This window comes from Pistacia vera, unplaced genomic scaffold (assembly GCF_008641045.1).
Source record: "Pistacia vera cultivar Batoury unplaced genomic scaffold, PisVer_v2 Contig418, whole genome shotgun sequence".
In the NCBI taxonomy this organism is placed as follows: domain Eukaryota; kingdom Viridiplantae; phylum Streptophyta; class Magnoliopsida; order Sapindales; family Anacardiaceae; genus Pistacia; species Pistacia vera.
The window spans coordinates 854,627-867,669 of record NW_022196244.1 but is presented as its reverse complement, the minus strand read 5'-3'; positions in this window follow the sequence as shown (position 1 = coordinate 867,669).

Genomic DNA, 13,043 nt, shown 5'->3' with positions numbered 1-13,043 from the left:
TAAGACAAGTTGGGCTTTCATCCACTCCATTATTCATACGAAGTCTTATCTACAGACCTTGGCGGTACACGATCTAGTGCGTGAGTTGCAATTTCTAGGGCATAACCTCATAATTATATGGGTAGATCACAAAAACCCTATCATAGACCTAACTCCCACATTCCTTCAGGTATGTTTAACTCAACTTGCCACATTCGACGTAGATGTGACTTTGAGAATATTGTTATTGTCTATTTTTTAAAACATATTATTATGAAACAATTCCATAGAATATTATTTATACTAAAAGACAACAATCCATTAGTAAATCAATATTCTTACTTCTGCAAAGTGGACACAAAAAAATTATTTCTAGAAACTAAAAGAATATCATAACAATCCACAAGTTCCAAGTAACAAGCCCGTAGGCAAAATCAGACAATAAGATCCACAGCTAATGCATCATCATGTGCTCCATCTCTAACTAGTAGGTCTACCTCTCCTTCGGCGAGCAATGTACTTACCGTAGTCCCTACACATTAGAACAAATGTGAGTACCACATCCTGTGTCAATGACCTAAGATGTTGACGGGAGAAGTTAATCTCAATCAAGAACATACCTGACGAAGAAGTAAGATTCTTCTTCCTTTTTGCTAGAAAGGCCTTGCAATGTTTCCTCCAGGGCTAGGATTCCCACAGTGAGGACAAACGCCCTTTCTATCTATAGTAGTTCCTTCCAATGACTTCTAAGCCCTTACCTTCTCACTTGAGTTGGCTTCAACCAACGTCAATGTTTCTGACATTCTCATGACTGATTCAATAGCATTCAACATATCCAGAAGCTCTGAAAAGGTATTCTTCTTATCATCCTCAATGAAGTCATAGACAAATTGAGAGTAAGAATCTAGCAAAGACTGTAATATTAGGTCTATTGCTAAACCTTCATTAAGTCTGCACCCCAAAATCACAAGCCTATTCATATACTCAGTCAACTTGAGTATATGATCACCAATTTTGGTACCCTCTTCCATCCTACATCTAAATAATGACTGAGACTCCATATGCTTGTCATTTCTTTGAAGAAAATGAGGAATAGAAGCCAAGTCCATTCTTTGGCACTACTATCGCAGTAATGGTGTCATTGATGCAAGCACAATGTATCTAGTCATTTCTGCTTTTGCATCATATGTATGGTTCACATATACATACCCAGTCTTAGGGATAGAACTATTAGCAGGCTCTGGTGACAATGCTTGCTCAATGGTGTATAATCTATCGCTTGACTAAAGTATATCATTTATACTTCTATACCAGTCAATGAAATTCTCACCATTCCATTTCTCTCCCAGTTCGATGATTTGTTGTTGTGATGTTGGGATCATTTTGCTCAATTAAGTGAAACTACAAGTGTAGAATAAAGAAAAATTATTATCATGTTTATTTTTATTAATAAGGCTTTTTATTAAATAATCACTCCCACTATTTTCCTCATGCCAATAGCCCTCCCTATTAACTCGGGAAAGCCAAGTGGACTGAGATCCCATCTAGCCCATTTCAAAACTTTGCTTTGGCGAATAAGCCAAAATGGGTTGATTAGGTAGGCCAACAAACTTAATCCACACCAATTGATAGCTCCCACTACCAACCTCAAATGTGGAGTAAGCCGATAAGCTAATCACACAATACGATGATCGAAGCCATTGTCCTTAAGTGTGATTCTCAGTATCAGTAGAGTGGACACTACATGTCACCATGTACACATAACGAGTGTACTTCTCTACTATGCCTATGACATGTTTATCAACCTTCGCTTTGGCGAACAAGCAAAACTGTCATTTTAAGTTGACCCATCACCATTAAGGAAAACTCCAATGATTTTTAACCTCCCCGACGAACAATAGTTTGATTAAAACCATGGTGATGGAAGGCATATGTGACTTAATATACTTAAGTTGAGGATTTTATTTAATGTCTCGCCAGATTATTATCTTTGTTAGAATGTCATTGTTTGGCATGTTATTGAACATTCAACCTTAGCATGCATTCTAAACAAAATAAAACGTTCCGATACATGGCCCACTAAAACCGATTTCCTCGAGCCTAGAGGAATCAGTGGGTCAACCTAGGGGTTTAAAAGTAAATCTTGGGTCTTCAAGTTTTCCTCTTCATAGCTCCTTCGTTTCTTCTTCACGATCATTAGAAAGTATTTTATAATAAAAATCCTATTCTAATTTACATCGATAAAATAGAAACCTCGCGTTACATACGAGGGGAGTGAGATGAGAAGAAGAAATACATGGAGATATAAGAGAGAGAGAGGCAGAACACACAGGTCCTATTTCTTTATAAAATTACAAACAAACCCAAAATTACAAAAACATACCAAAGGTCTAAGGCTCATGTATCCGGCACCATGCAATTTCAAACAAGAACATTGCATACATCCAAAATTAACATTTTGAATTTGGGTGGGTGGAGTTATTAAATTACCCTTTTTATATGTACAGAATTATTATTGGCTTTATAGGTTCAAAAACTGCAATTTGGCCCCCTGTGTGAAAAACTGAAAAGCAAAACGGAACAATAGCTTTGTTGCCGCGGATAAGAAATTTCTTCGCCGCGGCAAAGTTCATACACACATGGTTGCTGTGGTGAAGTTTTATTTCACCGTGGCAAACACCATGAACTTCCAGAAAACACAAAGCGTTCCAGAGAGATTCATGCGTTGGCAAAGTTTTATTTTACCGCGGCTAGATCTACTTTTCTAGCAGTTCACGGTGGCCATATTCACTTTTTGCCTCTCGTCGCGGCTAACGCCACAAAACTGTGGATCGCATAGTAACCCTTTTGCAGTTTTTCACGTAACGATATGGATCCAAATCAAATTGAATGCACAAGCATTCGACCAGGACATCAACCAACCAATAAGTCACTCATCAACACATCATTAGTCAATTGATTAATTAAACAAAATTTTTCAGATTTAAAAACAATCAATTTTTGCATCAACATGTTATCAATCAAATATACATGTTGTCAATCAATGATTAAACATTATAATCTGGTAACCGAGGCTCCGATACCATTGTTAGTAACTGACCGAATTCGCACAATGGAAAAACATAATATTTAAAACAAATCGATCAATTACATGAACTAAGATCCAAGTATAGATTATAACGTTTTCATGCATAAACTGAAACGTAAAATAAAACTGTGTGAAAACAAATCCATACAAGGATAAAATTCATACCGACATTTGGAGGCTCCTCTAAATATCTCTAACTTCGGACATGAACATTATTCACTGGCTACTGTTCACCATCTACTGTTCACTGGATACTATTCACCGACACTGTTCACGTGATTCTTTGCTAATCGATCCAATGTAGGATCGCACTCAAGGAAGTCCACATGAAGATAATCCGCAGAACCCTTGATTATTTTGTTAGAAAAATCAAGGGCTTCAAGAATCAAGAAAGAAGAACAAGAAAAGTTTTCTTCTTCACTCAAGAGTGTAACGTGAGAGAAGAGAGAGAGAGAGATAGGGTGGCTAGGGTTTTTAATTGTATGAATATATCACCTTGTTTTAATTTTAAGTTGCACTTATATAGTGCAACAATTAAAACCCTATTCCACTTAGGAATAGCCATGGGCTCCAACCTTAGTTCACCATTGCAACCAAACACACCCTTTATGGTATTTTAATTAATTAATTATTATTATAATTAAAATCAATTAATATATAATAATATATTAACATTTAATTAATAATAATAATTCATTTAAATATATACATAGATATATTTAAATATAATCTCACTAATTTAATTTTAATATTAAAATTAAATACAAGCAACAACCTCAACAAATTTAATTGCACTGTGAGATTACCAAAATACCCTTTCATCCTAAAGGACGAAAATACCCTTCTCACAAATTGATTCTCAAATTATCTTCTAAGTGTTTGACCTGTAGGCTCCTCATCATATCGGTAGTGTGTAGTACCGCGATTAACACCAATTAATCGTCTCACTACATACAGACCAAGATTGGCCCCTAGCAAGGCATCATGGCCACTCGATAGATTCGGATTCAGCGAAACCGCAGCCTGTCAACGGTATGGTTGTTGTGCAATCAAATGCTTTCATCATCTGTTATTTCATCGAGACTAAGGTACATAAATAGTGTCAACCTTAGATATCCTCGACATTTTTGTATTCAGTTATTGGATCAATGATAGGAATATTAAATTGGATTAAGCAACCACTCAATCCCACTGTTGCCACATATTTAGTGTACTTGTCATTTACTGAATTATCTAGTGAGATAACTTCTCCTGTACCCAAGAGTGATAAATCCTTTGTCGATCCACCATAGTCTCAACACACTTCTCAATGTAGCCAATCACTACCATATTGATAGCTCTAAATAGAACTACGCTGGGCTAGTGTCAAACTACACCAATTGGTGCACAAGGCGCTCTAGTGATCTCAAGTCTAAGGAACACATGCATCACCATCTGTTAGAGGATTTATTCCATAGACACTAGGGTTACCATCCATATGGAATCCTCTGGTGGGTCTGTCCAGTGAACTTGCCTTTAGCAAGCACCCATGTGTTGCACCAGGTTGTCGACAAACAACCTTGATAAGTGAGATCAGTCGCTGCCTTTCGACAGGGTCGTTCCACACTATGATAGCGTTATCTTATTATTTGTGTCCTTCGTTAGAATAATACTAGGGCTATGGACATTTCTAGAATGGCCACCATATGTGATCATAGTGTTCTCACTATCAAGATTTGAAACACTTGATACCCTCGTCACGGTTCTACCATCCTAAGGACATATATCATTACATATAACTATGATTTACACGATATAGAAGAATATGCCTTTTATTGATAAATAAATATTTATTACAGAGTCAATTTTTACAATAATAGATTGGCTCTATGGAACCTACTCCAACATTTTAGACTTAAAAATGTGGCACAATTTGTTTATCTTTATTATTATTATTTTATATGTTACTTCATTACATTATAAATAGTTGGATTATAGATAATTTTACAACAGAAATTTGTTATCAAAAATTTACAATTTTGACCTGCTCATTGAAGTACTTTTTTAAATATACTTCTAATTTCTTTATTAGAAATTCATTACAAAAGGTAATTAAAACCTCTAGCAGTATCTAATTTGTTGACGTAGGATTTACACCAACTAGAGTAATCCGATTGATCTTGGTAGAACCGGAACCAATGTGCACGTGATTAATTAAAATCAGTAGTGCAATGAATTTAAAATGTAAAGAAAGTAAAGAACACAAAAGTAAAGAACACAAAGGATTTTTAAAGTGGTTCGGCAAGTTTCAATCTTGAGCCTGCGTCCACTGTTTTTCTTATTGCTCAGAGAGCTTACAAGAAAATAATATTATGCCTAGAATAATTTGATAACACCTCTTCCATTGTTGGAGGGAGTTTATATACAAGTTTCTTACAAAGAAAATAGTGAAATTAAAGGAATTACAATCAATATTAAAGTGCAACTCCAATATTCTAGCGATTGAGCGCTAAGATCGTGTTATCATTACTGTTGATCTGATCTCTTCCAAAATATCCGGGATCTGAGCTTATCTGTGATCTATTTGAACAACTGTCAGGGTTGTTCATGACTAGCTTATGCTGGGTCGAGCTATATCTCGATGACCTTATGCTGGGTCGGACAAGTATTGGGCTAAACTGATTCTAGGTCGAACTATAACCTCGCGGGATTCCGACTTCTCCGAGCTTAATGGAAAAAACATATACAACATCTGCCCCTAGTGTTCGATGCTCGTTTCGAGCTTCAAAGACTAATTGCTCGATTTAACATTTAGCTCGAGTTGTATGTTGAATGCAGATTTGGCCGAGCTTTATGAGTCGAGCTTAATTTCAGTTAACGTGAACAAGACTTAGCCTTTTTCCTATTGTTACATTCACGATGAATGTAATGCTTTCTCTCTCTAGCTAGTATACTCGTAAAATAAATAGTAAAACTCACTAAAATATATATATTAAGAAAATATACATGTAGATGAGTATAAAATAATGGGCCTATAACTAAGTTTTCTTTATATACAAAACTGTACGTTTACAAAAGTACTCAAAAATAAACTCAATAGTATTGCCAGACCCTCCCGCTTCTTGATGCTGCATCCGACTGCATCTCACCTACTACCTGCAAAAAAAATTGAAAACAACGGGGTGAGCACTAATTACTCAGTAAGTAAACCCACTATGCTACTCTTCGATCTCCATTGCTCATATTCTGAATTTATTTCCTTACATTAAACTTCTCTATTATTTCTTTGTTCTTTCTCTGTTCTTTCTCAATTTCTAATTTCTTACTACTCATGTTAGTAGGCATAGTATCATGCATAGGTATGATGCAAATGCACAAATGCATAGGATGTGCCTTTTCTTTTTTTTTTTTCTGTTCCTTTTCTCTGTTTTTCTTTCTATGCTTTCTTTCTTTCTTTTCTATTCTTTCTTTCTTTCTATTCTTTCTTTTCTTTCTATTCTTTCTTTTCTTTCTTTCTTGCCGATCGGACTCAGTTGAGGCATAGATTTGGAACCTTGGCCGTGTGAGTGTATTATCTTATTCTAGGTACAGTCCTCATCCACGTGCACTTCTAACGGACTGTACAATTCTTCTTTCTGATTATGAGGCCACTCACTAAAGGCGGCATGCAGGCGGGGCTAAGTCACTCATGGGTTCCCCATCGCAACAACCTTCTCTTCTCTTCTCTTTTCTTTTTATATTTCTTTAAGTAAAAATTCAGATTTGAATTGTTCTTTAATTAATTCTACATTTAATTTCTTTTCTTTCTTGCTCTTATTCTTTAATGCTCTTTTGAGTATGTATGCATGTAGATGGGCTCATGCTTATTATTCTTTCTAAATTCACATGTTTGGATGCAATAATGCAATATGGAATGTGAACATGTCATTCTTTACCATCTACAAACTCATCTCAAGATATCAAATACTCATAATCATACATGCACTTCTCTTTGACATTTCATCAAACAATTTATATGCACACACAAACTCTAAATTGGCTACACTTCTACATCTCTTTTAAGCCACCAAAATTTGGATCAAAACTCACTATAATCAACGTCAAACCTGGCTAGGATTTACACTCCATAAATTCTACTCCAATTCTTCCATAATTCATCCAAACTCTCATCAAACATCCAATACACAAACACTACTTCTCATGGATAAATTCTAACCATCATGCAACATCAATACTATCAACAATTCTTCACATATAAGCACATACATGCATAAAAGAAGTTCTCTACACAAAATTGCTCCAATCATGGCTAGGGTTGGATTTACTTATCTTAAATGTGAGCAATCCAAACACTTTAGCTTTCCTAAGATACTACTTCCTCTTTCTCTTAAACCCTATGAACATAAATCATCAAAATCAACACTTTAAAAAATAAAACTCACATCTTAGTGCAAGGATCTTACCTAAGGATGCTTGGGATTGAAATTCCACCAAAAGTGAAACAAGATCTATGAATTTCCTTGAAAAGTGATTGAAGAAATTTGAGAGAACTTGGGTGGAAAGTGGCGTGAATGGAAGGGGAAGAATGGCTAGGGTTTGATTCTTGAACTCTTACTATAACAAAATATTAATTATAGCTTCCCATTTTATACTTGCACTTTCTATGAAATTCCATCTATGTCCCTTAGTCAATTACAAAAATGCCCTCATTTTTATTAACTTCTCCATGTTATTCTACTTCTTTTACTCCCCACTTTTCCAACTAATTATGAGTGAAAAGTCCATTTTACCCCTAATGAAAGTTTAAGGAATTTTCTTCACACTTGTTCAAGATAACTTTAACAAAATTCAACTAATAGTATTAGGGCATAAATAAAGCTCCGTACCTTGATGTGGGCATTACAATGAACCTGGAATTTGAAACGAGGGGCATGCGTGTAATTTCAATGTGGTCATGTCACATTAAATGCAGTTGGCTTTTGTAGTTACTTTTCGTTGCGCTTGGGTGACTATAGTTGTCCACGCGCGAAGTCGAGGAGATGTGCAATGATGGTTATGATTGTAGAATTCTGAGGGTTGATTTCCCTTTATGGATGATTGATACGTGGCCACGTCAAGTGGCCAAGATTGATCGACGAATGGAGGGCTGAGATTCGTTGTAGATCAATGGTCGAGGTCGAGGAGACGTGCGACGATGGTTATGATTGTAGAATTCTGACGGTTGATTTCCCTTTATGGATGATTGATACGTGGCCACGTCGAGTGGCCAAGATTGATCGACGAATGGAGGGCTAAGATTCGTTGCAGATCAATGGTCGAGGTCGAATCTCACCCCTTCATCTCCCATGATCACCACTATAAAAATGGGCATCCTTCGTTAGAAATACCGACTTACAATACCTCAAAGCTTATTTGCTTCTTATTATGTCGTTGCTCTCTCAAATTTACAGCGACTTTTTGATGAACTATCACCACATTTTACACTTCAGTAAGGTTCTTGTCTTCTCCCTTCTTTATTTCAAGCTTTCTTTGCTGTTGAGGGTGGCCATTGTCATGGCCACATCAGCTTTTTAAAGGTTTTTTAAGTAAACTCACTAGTTTGGGTTTTAGGAGGGTTTAAGGAGGTGTCTGCTAGAATCTTGGTAGCTTGTTTGTATCTTTTGATCGATGTGAGCTATCCTGGATGCTTGAACTAAAAGCAAAGTGTGGATAGGTCGCCAGTATTTTGAGCTTTGACACTAGGTCACTTCTGTTTCAAGTATCTTGAGGCATGCTTCCATCATGTCTTCATCTAGTAGCCATAGTATAGATCGCCTCTTCAACTCCCCAATAGCTTCAGCTATTCGTAGGAAAGGAGTCCTAGAGGTTTCTGAGGACTTTGTTGTAAAGAGCTCAGACAACAATGCTACGGGCTCCTCAGATAATGCTTCTACTAAGCTTCCCCTACCAAGGAGTTCACGAGTCCCCTGGCCTAAGAAGGAACCAAGTTCCTCGATTGGAGCTGATGATCTCGAGCAGATAAAAGACATTTATGCGACTTGACTTCCGTTGAGGGCTCCGAGAGATATCTCTCAGAAAAATCTCCCTAGAGGTTAGGCGGGGTTTTGGGATACCCTCCTGAGGTGTGGGATATCCATTCCCCCTCATTATTTTATTGTTGATGTACTAAAAAGGTTGACATTTCTCCCCTCCAACTGATGAGGAATGTACATAGCGTACTAGATAGCTAAGTTAGGCAAGATATCGGTGGATGAGCTTGTCCACCTGTATATGTTAAAAAAGAGTCAAGACTAGACGTACTACCTCTCTAAGGCGAGGAAAGTACACTTGAATGGTTTGGTTGGAGTCCCAAAGAAGATTGGGAATTAGGACTCCCAATATTTCTTCTATGAGGTAGGGGAGACCGACACTTTTGCCTCAGAAGCTAGTAAGAACTCTGATCTTTGTGTGAATAAAAAGGGTTTTCTAGTCCGGCAAGCGAACTAACCCCACACTTTCTTCATTTTGCAGTAAACGTCAAGCAAAACTTCATCTCTGAAGTGAGCCTTGAGCAGCTTCAATGTTTTAGCAATCTTCCCCACAATGAGTATGATGTTACCAAGCTCATCACGTTTTCTTGCTTGATAGCGTATAGCTTCTACAACGATTTCGTAAAATTCTATACCATTTTTGAGAAAAGTAAGTGATTAGTAGCTCACTATTTATGCCTTCTTCTTGATAGATTGCTAACAGCTCTACTTTCTTTGCAGATATGTGAGTTGATAAGCCAAAAAGCTTGAAGAAGAAAGCGCCAGACTTCAGGGCTGCCAAGAAGCCGCCGATCATCCCAATGAAGAAATAGCCTGTGGACATTGCTGAGGCAACCAAAGCCAGGCTCCTCACGGCCGACCCCCAAACTGTTAGAGTAGGTGCCATAGAGCTAATCAATTATTGTAAAATTGACTCTGTAATAAATGTTTTTTTTTTTTTATCAATAAAAGGTGTATTCTTCTATATCTTGTATGTAATGATATATGTCCTTAGGATGGTAGAACCGTGATGAGGGTATCAAGTGTTTCAAATCTTGATAGTGAGAACCCTATGATCACATATGGTGGCCATTCTAGAAATCTCTGTAGCCTCAGTATTATTCTAACCAAGGACACAGATAATACAGTAAGGCTATCATAGTGTTGAATGACCCTGTCGAAAGGTAGTGACTGATTTCACTTGTCAAGGTTGTTTGCTGACAACCAAGTGCAACCCATAGGTGCTTGCTAGAGGCAAGTTCACTGGACAGACCCACCAGAGGATTCCATATGGATGGTAACCCCAGTGTTTATGGAATAAATCCTCTAATGGATAGTAGTGCATGTGATCCTTAGACTTGAGATCACTGGAGCGCCTTGTGCACCAATTGGTGTAGTTTGACACTAGCCCAACGTAGTTCTCTTCAAAGCTATCAATATGGTAGTGATTGGCTACATTGAGAAGTGTATCGAGACTATGGTGGATCAACAAAGGATTTATCACTCCTGGGTACAAGAGAAGTTATCTCACTGGATAATTCAGTAAATGGCAATGACACTAAATCTGTGGCCACAGTCGGATTGAGTGGTAGCTTAATCCAATTTAATATTCCTGTCATTGGTCTAGTAACTGAATACAAACATGTCGAGGATACCTGAGGTTGACACTATTTATGTACCTCAGTCTCGATGAGATAACAGTTGATGAAAGGATTTGATTACACGGTAACCATATCATTGACAGGCTGCGGTTTCGCTGAATCCAAATCTATCAGGTGGCCATGGTGCCTTGCTAGGGGCCAATCTTGGTCTCTGTGTGTGAGATGATTAATTGGTATTAATCGCGATACTACACACTGCCGATATGACGAGGAGCCTACGGGTCAATCACTTAGAAGATAATTCAAGAATCAATTTGTGAGAAGGGTATTTTCGTCTTTTAGGACGAAAGGGTATTTTGGTAATTTCATAGTGCAATTAAATTTGCTAAGGTTGTTGCCTGTATTTAATTAAATTAGTGAGATTTTATTTAAATATATCTCTATGTATATTTAAATGAATTATTATTATTAATTAAATGTTAATATATTATTATATATATTAATTGATTTTAATTATAATAATAATTAATTAATTAAAATATAATAAAGGGTGTGTTTGGTTGCAAGGGTGAACTAGGGTTGGAGCCCATGGCTATTCCTAAGTGGAATAGGGTTTTAATTGTTGAATTATATAAGTGCAACTTAAAATTAAAAAAAAAAAAAGAATTATTCATTTAATTAAAACCCTAGCCACCCTATCTCTCTCTCTCAAGAAGAAAACTTTTCTTGTTCTTCTTTCTTGATTCTTGAAGCCCTTAATTGTTCTAGCAAAACAATCAAGGGTTCTGTAGATTATCTTCGTGTGGACTTCCGTGAGTGCAATCCTACTTTGGATCGATTGGTGAAAAATCACGTAAACAATAACTGTGAACAGTATACTGTGAACAGTAACTGAGAACAGTATACTGTGAATAGTATATAGTGAACAATAACCATGAATAGTACCATGAACAGTGTTCCTGTTCAAAGTCAGAGATATTCGGAGGAGCCTCCAAACATACATAAGTATTCTAATCCTTGAATGGATTTACTTTATACAGATTTTGTTTATAAACATGTAAACGGTATAATCTATACTCAGATCTTGGCAAAGAAAGGTAATTGATTTACCGATTGAATTTTTGTTTTTCTACTATGTATGGTAGATCAATTACTTACACAAACGTGCTAGCGGTGAACTTGGGAGAGCCCAAGTGCAAAGAAGCTTGCAACTGCTTCCAAGGCAGTCAGGCAAAAGGGTACCCTCGGGCCCTTAAAGGGCTCGACGAAGAAAATCTCTAAGTAGGCGGGAGGCTTGGGTAAGAAGAAGGTGACCAAGCAGTAGGAGGGCTCGAGAAAGAAGAAATCATTCAAGCAATAGAGAGGCTCAGAAAAGCAAAAGTTGACCAAGTAGTTGGAAGGCTTGGGAAAAAAAGACTGTCAGGCTTGCTGGTGGCCCGAAGAACATCCTGGTTAAGAGCGCGGCCAAGAAGAAGTTTGTTCTAGCGACTAAGGTCTCCATCCCTATTGGAAGTAGGTCAAGCCCACCTCTATGATGTGGTAAAGGGAAGGCAGATAAGGCAACTTAGGCCAAGCTTGATGAATGTATCGACGTGCTTCCTGAGCATATAGGCGTTGGAGTTTCGGCAGCTAGGGAGGTCATTTCAGTGCGGACATACGAGATGCTCAAGGATACCCCTCCTCATGAGTAGTTTGCTCGCATTTGCAGCTATGTCAACAAGATAATGGTAGTTAACCTTTCTCACATTGTTTAGAGGTCTTCCCCCTTCCTTTTCGCTAACTGCTTTTTCCTTTTCAGGCTTGCACAATGACCAAGCTCCTTTTTTATGAGAGTTATCTCACCTTGGAGGGTAATCACCTAGGCTGGTAGGAAGTGGAAAAGCTTAAGGAGGATGCCTTGGTGAGGGCCGTGGTGGTGGAGAAGGAAAAAGAGTTGCTACGAGCCGAGCTTGAGCGACTAAAGGGGAAAACCAAGGCTCTCGAGGTCAAAGAGAGAGAGTTTCTTGACAAACTCTCAGTAAGCGAGGTCACTTGGTAAAAGGCTGAGATGGACCTAACAAAGGCCAAGAGGGACTTGGCACAACAGCGAGGTGCCAACAACAACCTGGCTTCCGAGCTTACTGTGACTCAAAAGGCTGTGCTAGATAAGGAGGCTGTAATGACTCTCTCTCTCTAGCTAGTATACTCGTAAAATAAATAGTAAAACTCACTATATATATTACAAAAATATACATGTAGATGAGTATAAAATAATGGGCCCAATTTTTCTTTACATATATATAAAACTATACATAGTGTAAATAAATTTCTCAAGAAACTCAACAGTGTTGCCCGACCCTTCCGCATCTTGACGTTCCAAGCGACCATATCTCATCTACTACTTGCAAA